The 17,561-nt window shown below is 42.7% G+C and overlaps 1 protein-coding gene across 1 annotated transcript in view; it reads left to right on the top strand.

The window, feature by feature from the left end:
- Positions 1 to 1,347: 1,347 nt before the first annotated feature.
- LOC308075868 (complexin-2) overlaps positions 1,348 to 17,561 on the top strand; it is a 39,242-nt gene continuing 23,028 nt past the window's right edge. The window contains exon 1 of the mRNA XM_080415848.1: positions 1,348 to 1,419. The gene's annotated coding sequence lies outside the window, so the exon portion shown is untranslated. The remainder of the gene's footprint in view (positions 1,420 to 17,561) is intronic.

Genomic DNA, 17,561 nt, shown 5'->3' with positions numbered 1-17,561 from the left:
AATGTATGAAACCTTTACCATTACCATAAAGTGACATCTCAACCGTTTGGTAGAGGCCTATATTTGGAAAACTGTTGGGTCTGTTAAAGAAATTATAATTGATTGTTGTTACTATTGCCCCAAATAAATAAAAAATGTGAAGAAATAATTTTTCCAATGCTTTTTTCTTGGGGTGACCTTTAAAGGGATATAATAGGCCAATGTGAAAAGCACACCATTTCTTCCTAGGCCTTTCATTGAGGCATTTTGTTCCAAAAATGTGTTTTGCAAAGATTTACCTGCTGTTGGCGCTATAACAGGCCAATGTAAAAAAAAAAGGCATTTCTTTCTCAGCCTAGTGGGAATGTGTGTGCGAAATTTCACGCAAATCTTACCCTGCGTTCATGATTTGGGGCATTTTGTTCAAAACGGACCAATCCTGCAAACTTTGGAAGCCAATCTTAGCCAATCAGGATGGAATATGAAAAATTGATCCGACTTGGATCACATAGAGATGCTGTGTACCGATTTGCGTGATTGTCGGACAAAATCTAAAACATTTGTTTTACAAAAGTCAGACTGGTGGCAGTGTTGGCGCTATATAAGGCACATGTGGAAAATGCAGGACATAGGTTTTTCCTTGACCTCTAGGGAGTGTGCTTGCAAAGATACACGCAGATCAGTGCAGTTATAGGTAAAAACACTTATCGGCCAGTTATAGAGCCACCATGAGGATGATTTGAGAAAATTAAAGTCGCATTTCTTCTTCTGTCTAGTGGAAACTTTGGAAGCCATTCTTAGCCAATCAGGATGGAATATGGACAATGGACAGATCCGTGTTGATCACATGACTATAGAGATACTGTGTACCGATTTGCGTGATGTTTGGACAAAATCTGTAGGAGTAATATCAAACAATGTGTTTTGCAAAAATTGGCCCACCTGGTGGCGCTATAACAGGCCGATCTGAAACATTTGGGGCAGAGGTTCTGCTCTGGTGCCCAGGGAGTGTGTGTGCACAGTTTCGCTGCAATAGGGCCAATGGTGCCGGAGATTAGCTGCTTGCACGGATGGACACATGGGTGACTGATGGATGGACAGGGTGCAAAACATAGTGCAAAACATAGTGCAAAACAAAGTGTCTGCCACGCCTTCGGCCTGGCGGAGACAAGAAAACTTTAAAAAACATTACTGTAGTGTTTAGAATACTGAGTTTAGTGTGCAGAAAAGAACTGTTTACAACAACAGGAGTCTCTCTTGAGCAGTTGCCTGGCAACTAATTAGCGAACAACCGCGCATCTGTCGCTCTGGGCAATGGGATCCAGATACACTACCGGTGTAGAATAAGAGAGCGAGACGAGAGAGAGAGAGCATCAACGTGCAGGCAGACAGACTGTTCGGGAGTCATTTCATCGCGATCAGTTACTGCAGACGCATCAGGTTGGTTCAAACTACCATGCTTTGTCTTGTTGTATTCAGTGATGAACGGTACATTGAGTGGGAACGAACAGGTGTTTTGAATGTCGCTGTTGTTGCTGTTAAGTGGTGGTGACGCCTTTTATGGTGCCGCTTCAATTAGATGCGTGTGTGTGTGTGTGCGTGTGCGTGCTGAGATGGGAAGAGAGGTGAAGAGGCAGAGCTCAGGAGAGATGGAAGGATTGCATTATTAGCCGTATTAATATGCCCCGTTTTGGTAGTATGTGTCGAGCGTCTCAGTCAAGCAGCAGGTGATCAACAGTGCTCCTACATCTCGTCAATATAGATGAGGATGTGACACACTGACATCCGATCCTCTGGACATCATTAGACGCTCTGCTGGCTCTTTTTGCTTTGTTTACAAACCATTCACAGTAAAGCACTCGAATGCTTTCAATGAATGAATGCGTGCATTCATTCAGTCGATGTATATAGATCTGCCATAGCTGCAACACGTTATCCAGAAGCCGTTCGTTTGCTTTATTGTTTTGTTTTGTAGTTCCTGGTCCTTAATATGCGTGTTGGCTTGCAGGGTCTCAGTCTGGTGATTGGTGAATGACTTGAATTATTTATAACACATTATAGTGCATTGATTAGCTTTATGTAATCCTGCTCTCTCTCTGTGTGTGTGTGTGTGTGTGTGTGTGTGTGTGTGTGTGTGAGTGTGAGAGAGAGAGAGAGAGAGAGAGAGAGAGAGAGAGCTCTTGTCAGACCATCGGCAGTGTCTGAGATAACGTGCGTGTGTATTTGCGTGCGTGCGCGTGCTTGCTTGCGTAAAGATGCACAATGAATGCACTCAGCCTACTGTCTGTCGCCAATCAAATGAACGCCATGCAGCGGTTGTATAGTGTGGGTGCGCGTGCGCGTGCGCGCCCACAGAGAGGGCTTCTCAGAGACCATCGGCTGTGTGTGTGTGTGTGTGTGTGTGTGTGTGTTTGCGTGCGTGCGTGCGTGCGTGCACGCACGCGCGTGATTGCATTGCATAGAAGGATGCACAAAGCATGGTCTACTGTCACGAGCTACTGTCGCCATTCAAACGAACGCCATGAAGCAGCCTATTACGGTGGTTCTCAAAGTGGGGTCCGGGGACCCCCGAAGGGGCTTCCAGGGTGTCCTCAGCTAAATTAGTTAATTACTTAATAAAGGCCCAGCATCAAAATCATTAAAAAATGTTTTTATTTTTTAATTTACAGTAGCCAATATTTTTTTTACCCCTTTTTTCCCCACAATTTAGTCGTTATGCCAAATAATGCCTCCCCACCCTAACTCTATACTCCCCACACACATTTCTGTATATTGTCACTGATGTTGTGTCCTACCGACTCACCTGCCAGTGAGGAGCCCCCTCCGGGAGGACATAGGGCCTTCGTCCTACTCTCCTCCCGCCCAACACTTCCTGCTGACAGGTGCCGCCCCAGCCAATTGTGTTCGCATAGAGGCTATAGATGCCCGACAAAGCCGGATGCACCACGGTGGATTCAAACGCACAACCTCCGTGGTGGTGGTGGGCAGGGACTTCACCACTGTGCCACCCAAAATCAGTTTTAACTCTATACACTGCCTATTTGAAAATAGCCGATCTACACGCTCACAACGTGTTAAGATGCAACACGTTGTGAGCTTGTAGATCTGCTATTTTCCAGAAATCTAGAACAATTTGGAATATTTAAAAAAAGAGTAATAAAAAAAAATACGGCTCCCATATCATGCATTAGAAGGCCAATATCAGTCACCAGAACCAAGGACGGGTGTTTTCGATGAATCTATCATGATTAAAAGTTTGAAGTTACAATGGGTTTGTATAGGAAATATCTAAATACTGAATCAAACAACTTAAAAACTGTCTGGGGTTCTCACAACTGTCAGAGTAGATGTTAAAATGACCCCAACATGTTTGAAAGTGAAATACCTCTTTAAGACAGTCAGGAAATTGCATTCTGTATCAATAATGTGACTCATTTTGGCAAGTTATTATTTTCACCCCAAGCTCCCGCTGCATAAGGAAAACTGAAATGATGAACAGAAAACTTCTGTTCAGTCATTTAGTGTGACCTGACCTTACCAGCATATATATGGCCAGGCATTTTGCTGTGTACGTGTACCTCAGTGTCCTCTGTCTTCAAGTTAAATTCAAATGCATGAAAATGTCCCAGTGTCAAGTGTCAAGAGAGAGAGAGACCCATACATAGACTGTATACACACTGCCATCTGCCAGTTTGTGGAGATGATGAAGGACTCCTTCAGTAGTTTGCGGAGAATGACAGGTGTGTGACTGTGTGTGTTTGTATTACTATACTGGTGAGGACCACAAGCACATGTCCCCACAAGTATAGTAGAATATGAGAAATAGACGTGAGGACCATTTTCCTGGTCCTCACAACTAAGAGAAATGGTTGTTTTATGGTTGAAAAAAGATTTTTAGAGATATGTTTATCATTAGAAAAAGATTCAGGTTAGGGTTAGTGTTATGATGAGGTATATGTAGAGGTTGGTTAGGGCTAGATTTGTGCCTGATTTATACCTAGTTGCGCGCTGGTGTCGTGCACCGAAAACTAGCCGTTCTTCAAGCTATTGTGAGCTTGTAGATCTGTTTTTTTTCGGCTTTAGGCTACGCTTAAAAATGACAATTTATTAAAAAAAAACGTTCATAAAACTGCTGTCCTAAAATGATGATGTCCTCCCAAGTATAGTAATACAAACGTGTGTGTGTGCGGCTGTGCGCGTGTGTGCCTGTTTTCTTACTTGCATGTGTATATGTTACAGTACTGTATCATGTACGTGTGCTTCTTTGACTCCTCATCAGGGACCAGCATACACCGGAGGGAATTTGGCCAACCATGCATGCATTACGTATTGGATCTCCACAGAAATATCCTCATCAAGTTGTTTTTCTTTTATCTGTCTATATGTTTGTTGATTTACAGTCCATTCTCAGACTGCATGGCAGGGTTTGGTAAACAAAACAAGATATCGCCACCTTCTACGTCTCGCCTATTACATTAAATTTGTGACATTATCCATCATAAATATCTTAACATATATCAGACAGTGTATATTTCCCAAAAGGAAATGCGTGTATTTAATTCCGTCTTGCCAGAAACAGGGATAAAACATATCCCCACCGGCAATAAAAAATGAATGACCAGAGGGGGATATCAAAAGCAAGCAGAGGCTAGGAGTTTCCCCCTCATCCCCCCAGCAAATGTAATCCTGGATACACCATCAATCACTTACAGTGTCTACAGCTCCAGGAGGGCTATAGGGTTGGAATAGCCCAGGAAATGGCTAAGCTACGTGGGAAATGTAGTCTCAGAATGTTTGATACAGGCCTCCTGGACCTGGTGTGTACACGTTTTGTTCTCATAGTTGTTTTTGTTGTGATGAGCTTGATGGTCACCAGTGGTGGAAGAAGTACTCACATTTTGTACTTAAAGGGATATTTCACTTTAAAAAAAAAGTTGGGTCATTTTATCGTCTACTCAGGCTTTTGGGAGCACCCCAGACGGTTTTTAAGTTGCTTGATTCAGTATCTAGATATTTGATATTCATTTTATCAGACACGCCCCCTTCCTATACAAACCCATCGTAACTTCAAACTGCATTTTAACCATGTTAGATTAATTGGAAACACCCGTCCTTGGTTCTGGTGACGTGAGGAGGCTGTGTTTTTTCAATTGCTTTTTTCAATTTTTTTTGGAAAATGAAATAAATGTAATATAATTAAATAAAATAATTGAAAAAAGCAATCGAAAAAACAGAGACAAATATTAAGGAGCATTAGATAGTACTGTCATAGGCCAGGGATCCTCAACCTTTTTTAATTCAAGGACCCTCAGTTTGATATGCATCTTCAGGCCATTGACCCCCATTTGATATATTTCTTTCCTTTTATTTATCTCTGGGACCCCGGTCTACACTGTAAAATCATCAGCGTTTAACTCAGAGTGTACAAATGGAACCAAATGGACCGTAACAGGTCCATCTTGTTCCATTTGTACACTCTCAGAGTTACAGACCCGTAAGGTCTTTTTGCTTCCTAACTGTCAATCATTTAGCTGGGGACCCCCTGGAACCCCTTCAAGGACCCATGGAGGTCCCCATACCCCACTTTGAAAACCAGTGACACATGGGCAGTCTTAATCAGTCTTAATTTCTCTGACTTCTGCAATGGATACCACCACTCTGTTTCAGTCGTTTTTCCTGTTTTTCCAGCATACAGTGTAACTTGACAGTGGGTGACACTTGGAGGATACACTAGATACATATTGACAGATTGAGAGAGCATTATAGTGTCTCTGTGCCAGCTGTGAATCAGTTTTGGCCGTCACCTACAGTAATCCAGCGGGGCTGTTGTTGTCAGGGGGAGAAGCTGATAGGGCCTGGATGGAACGTTTTAATCTACAGTTTAAAATGCTATGCAGATAATGGCTGAGTGAGCCTTCACACTGGGGCTCTGAGGAGGCTCAGCCATGGCCTTATCTATTCTCCACAGACCAGCTCAGCTGGAACGGGCCTTTACCATCAGCAGATGTGCTCAATGTAGCGGGAAACGTAAACACGCACACGCACACACACACACACACACACACACACACACACACACACACACACACGCACACACGCACAAACGCACTCTTTCAGCCATTCTCATGTGTGCATGCAGTGCATGGAATGCTGCATGACACTCGTGCACGTGCATCTTCCAAGTACATGTTATGTATGCAAACAATAACGCCCATGAACAACAAAGCACAGCATGCAAGCACATGGGAGTATACAAGCACTAACTCATGAAAATGTGACAGGTCTCAAAAAGTGCATATAAACACGGTGCTACATCTATGGTGGGCACCGTAGATGTAGTACTACCCAGCCACCCTCCAGTTGCCATTCACCAACCAGTGGTTGATAATGCCAGATTAACCATATACATGTACATTTATAGCTGTTACCTAGGGGCCAAGATAGATGAGAAGTCCATTTGGAGGGAAATGTGGTACAATGCAGGAGCAACACAGTTTGGCATCTCTATAATAGGCCACCATCTGTAAGGTAGAAAGCCTTCTTGTGGAAATAGGTTTCAATGCATATGGTATTGTGTACACCAGGTTTGATTAAATGCAGTGGAGATTTGTGATGTCCTGTGACAACTATTTTCTATTGTCTCAACAAATACTTTTGATGGGCAGTCTGCACAAGCTACCTCCAAAGAATGGCTACCTATTTCCTTCTCTAGTCTTGAAATCCCCTGTTGATTCTGTTTAGCTATACTTGCCAGGTGTTGTGACAAGCAACAAGTGCTGAACCCACCGGGCTCGGACAGCAGACGTGTTGGCTAATGGTCATGACAGATAGCCTATACCCTATATAGCATAGTGCGTTTATTTCTTGTATTGAGAGACTACATACCTGTATTCATTTTTCACTTTTCCGTTGTGTCAGAATTAATGAATTGCTTTGTACAGTCCGGTCTTACAGTAGCTACTGTACGTTAAAGCTAACAGTACAGTAATTAAGTAAGTAGCTTTGGGAAACAGTGGTTCCCGTGCCATGTGGTTTCTGTCGCGTGAGGCACGAGCAGCCTGGTGAGCAAGTACACCCCCGGCCCCTACTAGACATGGCACTTGTATGTCACAGTGAAAGCTACAGTAGCCACGAGTGAAATTACCACTGAGGTTTTTAATGTGTAGAAACAGATGTGCATCAAGTGTGGAGAAAGCCTGTCACATCCAGAATCTCAGCTAGCACAGAGTGAGCGCGCGCGCGCACACACACACACACACACACACGCACGCGCGACAAAGACCAACATATACAGTACATGGATATAGCATAGAATCACATACACATACATTATGGAGACACACATAATACTGTAGCGCCGGGTGTTAAGCACATGGTTGCGTAGTTCTGACAGAAGCTAATTAAGAGCCTGAGGAAGAAGCGGAGGAAGACGAGGAGAGAGGAGGGATTGCTGGAGAATGCATTCCAGCTGACCACCTAGCGCTAGACCTCTCCCCACCTTCCATCTTAGTACTGTGGCCAGATGGGGAGCTAAGTGATAGCCTCCACACACAGACCCACACACACAGACACATCAGATCTCCAAATCAAATTCATCAAAGTAAAGTTGACTGAGCACATAACGCTCCCTTTCATCCGTGCCACGTTTCACACCCACACAGTTCAACGTCTATTCAGTACAGCCTAGTTCATCTAACATTGGCTTGAGCAGCTCTGCTGGCATGTTGTTCTGTGTTGGAAGTCACTAAACCTCTACAGTACCAGCCTACTACCTAACCGTTTGAGCCCTATATAGTTTGGCGTACGACGAATGGTGGAAATACGCTGTTGCTTGTGATCTCGCTACTATTGAGAATCTCTCTCAGCTGCCTCTCTCCAGGGTGAGTTCCCTTTTCTACCAAGCGATTACAAGCTGTGCCGGTACTGGAAGCATGCCACATGGCCTGGACATGACCCGGGGGAGAGGGAAGAGAGGGAAGAACGAGAGGCAGAGAGATGGATGTTGAAATGTGTAGCGAGAGATGCAGAGAACAACAGCAAAACATTCCAATTTTTTTTTGTGCTTTAGTAATGTATAGATTAGTAATGTAGAGATTAGTGTTTAAGTTATTTGTCCTCTTTGCACGTCACGTTTGTACCCTGAGCTCACTAAGACAGCTTCCTAGCAACTTTCTTCATAAGAAAATATATGATCACCTTTTGAACTTGCACTTCAAATGTATTGTCTCATCACAGGTTTACAGGTGTAAAACGTGGGTGAAATTATTTTTCGTATCTGAGTAGAGTAAAATTATAAATATACATGGTTAGAAGAAATGGCAATGGAACAGAATATTGTAACAGAACATGAGGTGCAGCTATAGAATAGCAACAGATATAGAACATAGATATTTGTGCATATGGTCTAATTTAGCATCATTTGAAGCATATATCATTAATGTCAGTGTAAACATACAGGTGGCAGTTCAAATAAAGCAGTGCCCCTACAGTCGTATACAGAAAGGTAATTCTGTGTGGCGGCCTGTTGTCAGGAGGATAACCTGGTGACAGGCGTTGCTCAGTGCTGCTTTAACAGAGAAGACAGAGATTCTCAGCTCTAATCCATAAGTGAGAGAAAGACATAAATGGTACATTTGACTTCCAAAGACGATGCATTATATGATAGCCACTAAAGCTGTTTTTGAGAACCCGCTATATATGTTCAACCTCCAACCAAACACCATAAGATATATCATCTAGCTCTCGTGTTACCTCAAGTATTTGTTTTTATTGTCTCCACCAGAGGCTATATCTAGAGAGCTAATCATTCAAGTATTTCTTTTTATTCAAATCCGCAAATGAAAATACATTTAAGCTGCCTGTTCTGAGCATCGGCATAGTGAAGTCCTGCTGAAGCTGATGTGGTTCAAGGACCGTCAATCTGTGGCTGACCTAGAATTTAGACTTCCACATGGATTTTCAGACCAATTTTGCAAAAAAAAACAATTGCAAGTCAGTTTGTGATTAGCCTTTTTCTTTCTTTAAAAAAAAAAGTAAAGCATAAATTCTGTTTACTGTTTACGAAAGCAAACTACACTGTACTGTACCATAACATTAGATTGATGACAAGTCATGAATACTTGAATACTATTTCCCTATTACTGTAACTCAAACGTCCAAGTGATATGCCTAACATAAAGTTGTCTATTTCTTTAGCTGGCATCGCCATGATGTTAGTTATGGACATCTGAGTTTCATTTGTATGGGCATCTGAGTTTCATTTGCAGGGGTTCCATTTTGGAACCCCTGCTGCCAATTTGGAAATTGTAGTAGTTCATGTTGTGATTTTGATAATGTTTTTATGTTCAGCCCTAGTGTATCTAAAAAGTATTCAGCCACATACACAAATAGCCCCAACGCTCTTGTCTGTGCACTGAGGCTTGGGCTTCAATGAGGACCTTCATGTCACCCCTCAGAAAACACATGGATTTATTGTTCAATCATCCGTGTAATGAAGCCTGCCACCCAGAATAGCCAATTAACAGCACAGCAGGTTCCACCACTAAGTTAAATAACTTCTGGTCGAGCCACACAATAGCCCCCTTAAAGAGAGCAGTCCATGCACTTGCTAAGGAATACGTCTTCAGAGAAAAGGGTGGGGGAGAAAGAACCAATTTCTGTCGTTACGGTACGCCAAGTTTTCATCCACACTATATGAATTGGGATGGCGGCCACATCTGTGGCTTGTCAGAGAAACGCATGAGTCTGTCTTTTGTAGGTTGTGTAATGACGTGTTTAGTGTATTTAGCCATTAAGGCTGCTTTGGCAACAGTGTCTCAAAGAGAACTCTGTTTCGCTCCCAGTGTTTCTCTTTGGGCTTGCGTGGAATGTCATTCACGGTCCCCATTTTGGTTCTGGCACCTCCTGACTGTGAGCATGATCTTCCTCGTACGAATAGATTAATATTGGGAGTATAAAAACAGTGTGTGGGTTTTCTAATCTACTATTAGTTATTTTTTTATCCTACACCTGTTGCAGTGTTTTCAGATGTGCGTGCATTCCCTTGGACTGCATGATCGTACTAGGATCATAAGACAATTCCCTAGTATGGCTTAGTCTTTTACTCTAGATTAGATTGTTTGTGGTGTTGGCGGCTTAAGAACTCAAGTTACTGTAAGCACTTCTTTCAGGTCCCTTTGGATAAGAGTGTCAGCTAAATGCCATAAATTTGAATAAAATGGGGACATATCTTTGCTTTTTCGTTGCACTATCACAGCATTAGACTGTGCGGTAGCGTCCCATTTTACTGTAACATGGTCTAAAAGAGAAGTAGGTTGTGAGTTGGTAGAGTACATGTTCTGTACAATGAAACATTTAAATGGAAGAGATAAATAGTATTTATTATAGCCTACTGTAGATGCAATGGTAATTATATTTAGGAGTGTTTCTTCCCTGTCATTATCAGTCTGCTACATGTATGAATACGATCATGTGACCTCAAGTTCAAGTCCATCGCAAACCTAGAAAGATGATATCTCATGAAAGGTATCATGACGACTCAGAGTAAATCTTTCCCACAGAAGTCTTGTTTAAAAAAAAAAAGTCACAATCTGTCTTTATTTATATAAGCGTGTTTATCTTGCAACATCCACAACACTCACGTGTACGTTCATTATTTGTAAATGGATGCGTTCAATTCACTGATCACAAAAATATGAGCGTCTTCAATGAATAACACGCACAACATGCAGGTGAGAAGCCATATCAGCCCTAGTAGTTATTCTGCTGCATGTTAAGCGAGTGTTGAACTATCACAGTGCGACCGTTGCAGAAGGAACTAAGTATGTCAACTAACAGCATCAGACTGATGCCTAATTTATGCTCTGTCATACGATGCCAGGTGTTGCAGACCGAAAATAGCAGATCTACAAGCTCAACGCATCAATTCTGCAAAGGGTTGTGAGCCCATTGATCAGTCCGAAGGCTACTTTCGGCACACAACAACACTGTTGTCACTGACACCATTTGAAAAGAGGGAAAAAAGCCCTTCTGTGTGGGTTATTAAGCATCTTGGATAGTTACCCATAGTTGTACAAGTGGTGGGAACTGGAAACCACCACCTGGTGGGAACCTCAACCACTGCACATTTTCCCTTTTGCTCTGGACAGCGAGGAATTGGTCACCGTGGCACGCATCACCACCCATTCAGTAGGCTAACGTAGTATCACTCACTACCCACACACAGCACTGGCCACTTACCACGCCTCCTCTCTAACCCAGGGCCAAGCAGAGATGAAAGGGACTGTGAGAGTGTGAGTAGAGACACAAGAGGTTGACCCAGAGAAAGGAAGAGTGCCACAGAAAGGGAAGGGGTGTAATGAGTGAGTTTATTCAGTAGATAGTGAAAGAAGTGAAAGTGAAGGAGAATGAAAAGAGGTAGAAGGGAAAACAACAGAACTAGGAAGAGTGAGGTAGATTCAAAATCAACAGTGATGTCAAATGTATTTCTAAATCACATCTAAGAACAACTCTTGTTGACCAAAGTACTGTAAGTGCTGTACACTTGCAGGCTGTCTGTGAAATCCGGACAGAAAATCAATGAAATGATGCCATGAGCCAGTGTAGAGGCTGTGACACTGTGACGAGGCTGTCCCTACGTGTTCCTACATGCACTAACCAGCTCACCCCAGGGATGCTGTGAGCTGTGTTTAACCTCTGTCTTACCAATGGCAGGACAGACAAGCTTTGACTGAGGCCAACCATGCATCACTCTCCATAATACATTATGTATTATTTGGCTCTCTCTCTGATGGGCTTTTTTGACCTGAAAAAGCACACGAAGGAGGGGAACTAAAAGGCTCTGTGCTGCTGTTGTAGAATGCTACACTATACACTATAATCCTGAGTGTTAATTTAACTCTCACAGGTCCATTTTTACACATGAGATTTGCAGTGTTGCCGTATAAAGACATGCATATTTTTTTGGGCATTGTACAACTTATTCTGAGATTCTTATTCAGCGCAATTTAGAGCGTGTGAGCAGAAACCATTTTCCTGGCGTCCCTATTTTGAGCATGTCAGATGAGAAGGTTACCGGTACAATATTTTCCAAAATGTTCCAAAGTACAGAAAATAGCAGTTCAACATCTAAGCTCATTTTTGTACATTGTACAACTAAGTATAAAATAGGCCTGAAGTGATTAGGTTCCTGCTTGTTACTAGAGGGTACACACACCATTTAAAGAAAAATATTTTAAAATAAATCAATTTAACCATATAATAGCCTCAGAAAGCTAGGCCACATAACAGCATAAGGACTAGCAAGTATTATTTATGAATGATTCTGACAAAAAAACAGGAGGGGAAGGGATGCGCATAGAAACTTCTCTCTCCCTCCCTCCCTCCCTCCCTCTCTCCATCCCTCCCTCTCTCCATCCCTCCCTCTCTCCATCCCTCCCTCCCTCTCTCTCTCTTCTCTCTCTCTCTCGCTCTCTCTCTCTCGTGCTCTATCTCTCTCTCTCTCTCTCTCTCTCTCTCTCTCTCGTCAACTGTGCGTGCCTTCACTTCTCTTCTCTCAGGATTGCTAGAGAGTGGGGAAATAGGGTTGTGCACCTAGGAGTGCCATCATTTCATGCTGGACAGTACAACGAGTTTCATTTTATGCACGCACATATGAACCCATGGCACGTTCACAAGCATTGGTTTATCAACCCTATTAAATACTACTCACTCTCACTTTTGTCAGGCACAAAGTCACAGAACACAGGCAGATACGCGCTGCCCAGCTCGGTTAACAACACAGACAGAGAGAGATGCACATCAGCATAACTGTACTATTATTTATTTACTGATATCAAACTTGGAGAGGAGAGAGAGGACACACGTTTACCTGATCACTCGTCAATTCGTCAACTCATGGTGTTTTTTTCCTCTCTCTGGGTCCATAAAGACAATTCCACATGCCGTCAACTTGTAAACATTGACAACTGCTTTGACATGATCGGGCGGGGGGCGGGTTCCCCAAATAATTGGCCAAACACTAATTAATATTATCATTAAAAAGTGATACCAATACATAAGAACTTCTAGTATACTACGTTAGTTCCATTGATCTAGGGTGGAACAAAAGTGATTGATTGATCCTTCAAATAAACATGCTCTGAAAATTCACATGGCCACTGGCTTAGTGAGAACCGGTTTGAGATGCTGGTCTGCCCATGTCGAAGTGTCCCTGAGCAAAACACTTAACCCCCTTCTACAGCGGAATGAACAAAGCCCCCCCCCCCCCACACACACACACACACACACGGTCTGTGTTTTCCTCTGTCACATGGCAGTAAAAAGCCTTGATGGAGACAGATCCTGTCCTCAGACGACAGTAATTGGGGGCTAGGCTGCAGCGAACAACTCGGTGCTTTCAGAGAGACAAGAAAATGTCATTTCAGTGGCCACACAGTGCATAATGCAATTCACTCTCCCTTTTTCTCTTTCTTTTCTGCACCCCCTCTCTCTATGTCACCTCTCCTCCGCTCTGCTCTCTCCATTCCATTTCTTCCTCCATCCAGTGGTGTAAAGTTTACATTTACTGAAGTACAGTACTTCAGTAAAAATTTCAAGAGTAATTCAATTTTTCGATATTTGAAACTTCTACCCCACAACATCTCAGAGGCTCACAATGCGTTGTGATCACTTTTCACTCACTGTCTCCATACACTTCTCCCCCTCCCTTCCCCCTCTGTCTCTTCCTCTCTCTTTCACTCTCACCCATCACTTTCTCCTCCTGTCTCACTGCTGTGCTGGCTGCATGTATACCCACCCCCCCCCCCCCCCGCCCCCTCTTTTTCTCCTTCGGATCGGGATCATTGGTTGCTCTTGGCCACCCGAGCGCGAGACAAATGGATCATTGGCCGTGTATATGGGCTACTTCCATGGCCAGAGGGCCTTTCTGCTACAGTGGGCTGTAAAAGCAGTCAGAGTCAACAGAAAGATGCCTTACAGTCTCACTGTAACCACGAGTGTGCACCAGCCTGTGTACACACACACACACACACACACACACACACACACACACACACACACACACACACACACACACACACACACACACACACACACACACACACACACACACACACACAGTGCTTGTTTCTGTACATTTGTGCGCACATTTCTATTACCATGATGCTGTTACATGAGATGCATGTTAATTGTGTTTGCCTGTGTCCAAAAAGAACTTGGGCACATGTTGATCTTTGTTTTCTGGATAATAGAGCACTAACAAAACATTTTCACAGGCATAGTCCATTTTTATCAGGCACGGTTAATTACAATATGGCCTATTCCTATTTTGTAATACCGATACATGGTATATAGCTATATATGGTATATAGCTCCATTCTTATAAATATATCATCTATCTCGCTTGCACACACACCATTTACAGATATCCCAATCAAATATTTTCTCTGGCATTTTTGTTAGTCTATTCCACAAACTATTGTGCTACGGTTTCATTTTATGTCACACGGCTCCAATCCCTTGACTCCCGTTATTTCCAATACAGGAGCAACTTTATGGACTCCAAGAAAGTATTTTACTGCCCTATTATGAACCAATTCTCTTTTCATATTTTCTTTCGAACTCTAGTAGACCCCTGCCATATAGTCCATGAATGGGCACACGCATGTGTCAAATAATTTGGAATAAGTAGCATATCCCAGATTAGCAGTATATGTGAATGAGATCAATAGCTACCATAGTTTCTTGGTTTAGTGTATTTATTTTTATTTTAGAGTCACAGCTGCCTTTATTCATGCTTTTGGACAGACAGACAGACAGACAGACAGACAGACAGACAGACAGACAAGTGAGTGGATGAATGGAACAATGGAAATAGAAAATAAGAAAAATACCATAACAGATCACTAAATAATAGCCCCTCTTTCCTCCTCCCTCTCTTGCTCTCCCAGTCTCTGTCTCCCTCTCGCTCACTCTCTTTCTCTCACTCACTCACTCACTCTCTCTCTCTGCATGGTCCAAAGACTTTTCTGCATTATAGTTTACTTCTGTCAGTGTGTCTTCAAATTGTTGTCCTTAGGCTGAATGCGTGTCTTAACTATCAAAATGTCATTCATTGTGCCAGTTATGCAATATTTACAAGTTGCCTTCATGCAGCTTGCTGCGAAATGAACAAATGTCTTGCATGTTTGCATGTTTTTGTCTGCACCTACTGCTAACTCATTATGTTCTTTAAATGACAAAAATATATAACAGGCTAGCTAAATACTACTCAAAGTAGCACCTGAGAAATGTTGTGGAATAGAAGGGGACAGAGTGCCCCTTATTTCCAACAACATTTCTCAGGTGATATATGGGAGATTATATGAACTCATTTGTAGAATCTGCCTCAGGTCTTAATGTGTTACACATAGCAGGAAAGGTGACGTAAACCAAAGGCTGAGGTGAGGTGCTGACCCCCGGGAAACAAATTAACTTAAAGGACGCCATTGAGGAGGGCTGTAGACAGTTCAGAAAGCCACCTACCAGTGACAACTGCAGGCTTTCTATTCCTGGAAAGTTAGAATGCTATAATGGGAGCCATTGTTCTCACATTAATAAAAAATGAAAAATAAAACATTTAAAATGTTGTTTGAAAAACAAACCCTGCCTAATGATGATGTCACTGGTAGGCGGGTTTCTGAAGTGTCCACAGCTCTCCTTTGAGACACAGAGTAGATGTTTTAAAACCATTTTATTATGAGCATTAGTGAGGACCAATTATACAAAGTTGCACACTGACTCCATATCGTTGCTGTCGGGCAGAAACCTGGTATCTACATATTTCAACTTTTTTCCCCTGTAAATTGGTGCCCTACTTCATCATACAGAGTGTCGCACAAAAGTATTGAAAATGGCAGATCTACAAGCTCAAAACGCGTTGTAATGTGCTGTGAGCTTGTGGCTATTTTCACTCTTTTAAAATAATAATAAAACGGGAACGGTTTTCACCCGACAGCAACAATATGCAGTGATTTTATCATTTATTGTCTCCGCCAGGCCGAAAGGCATGGCGAGAGAGTATGTTTTACCCCCTGTCCGTCCGTCCGTCCGTCCGTGTGTCCGTCCGTCCGTCCGTCTGTGACCAGCTAATCCCCGCCCCTGTTGCCTTGATTGCAGCGAAACTGAGCACACACACTCCCTGAATGCCAATTCCGAACTTCTGCCCAAAATTTTTCACATGGGCCTTTTATAGCGACAGTTTTTTTTTTTTTTTAAAGGAAAAAGCACCACAGCCCGTAGGCTACGGGATCGGCGCTTTACAGTTGGATTTATCGGCCCGTAGGCTACGGGCCTGGCGGTGAGAGTGTTAAACAAAACGGGTCTTTCAGATTTTTCATATTCCATCCTGATTGGCTAAAAATGGCTTCCGAAGTTTGCAGGAGTGCTCCGTTTTGAAGAAAATGCCTCAAATCATGAACACAGCATGCAATTTCCGTGAAATTTTGCACGCATATTTCCACTATGCCGAGGAAGAAATGGCACTTGAAAATTTTCAAATCAGCCTCATGGTGGCGCTATAACAGACGGATTAATGTTTGTACCTATAACTGCACTGATCTTTGTAAAACTTTGTATGCGCACTCCCTAGAGGTCAAGGAAAAGCCTTTACCCTGCATTTTTCACATCTGCCTTTTATAGCGCCACCAGGAGTCCGACTTACGTAAAACACATTTTTTTATATTACTCCTTTCGATTTTATCCAAATTTCACGCAAATCGGTACACAATATCTCCATAGTCATGTGATCAAGACGGATGTGTTTGATTTTTCATATTCCATTCTCATTGGCTAAGATTGACATCTAAAGTTTGCAGTAGTGGCTTGTTTTGAACAAAACTCCGCAAATCATGAATGCACCGTCCAATTGCGGTCAAACTTTGCAAGCACCTTCACACTATGTGGAGGGACAAATGCCACCCTTTTAACATTGCCCTGTTATAGCGCCACCAACAGGTCTAATTTAGCAAAACACATTTTTTGCACAAAATGCCTCAAGCCATGAATGCAGTGTCCGATTGCCGTGCAAGGCCTAATAAGAAATGGCACCCTTTTCACATTGGCCTATTATAGCGCCACCAGGAGGCCACAATAACCTACCTGACCTGGCAGAGACCTGTGCTCCGAGGAGCACTTTTTCTAGTTTAATTATCTTTTTATGTTTATATTAGCTTAAAACCCCACACCGTCTTGGGGAAAACGTAGTCAGGAAATTGACCGAGCAGTGTCCTCTACTGTACTTCAACATCACCTACTACCCTCAATGCTCCCCATGATGGAGACACAAAAGCAGAATTTGTGTAACTGCATGAAAAAAGAATAATTGACAAAACGGCATAAAAGAACTGCTTCAACTGTATGATTCATCTATTTTTACTGCCACTCTGACTCTTATGAATGAGTCCCAGTTTGTGTAAATGTAATGACTTAATGAGTGTCAGTGTGTCTATGGGGCCGTTGAGTACAGGGAGACCGCTGGCGTATTGATTTCAGTGTTTGTCGTCTGAACAGATGGGCCTGTAAACAGGCGGCGAAGCAGCACTCTA

The sequence above is a fragment of the Gymnoscopelus braueri genome, assembly GCF_963280865.1.
Source record: "Gymnoscopelus braueri genome assembly, chromosome: 20".
Taxonomy (NCBI): domain Eukaryota; kingdom Metazoa; phylum Chordata; class Actinopteri; order Myctophiformes; family Myctophidae; genus Gymnoscopelus; species Gymnoscopelus braueri.
The sequence above is the reverse complement of the archived record's forward strand: the minus strand, read 5'-3'. Positions and strand labels throughout refer to the sequence as shown.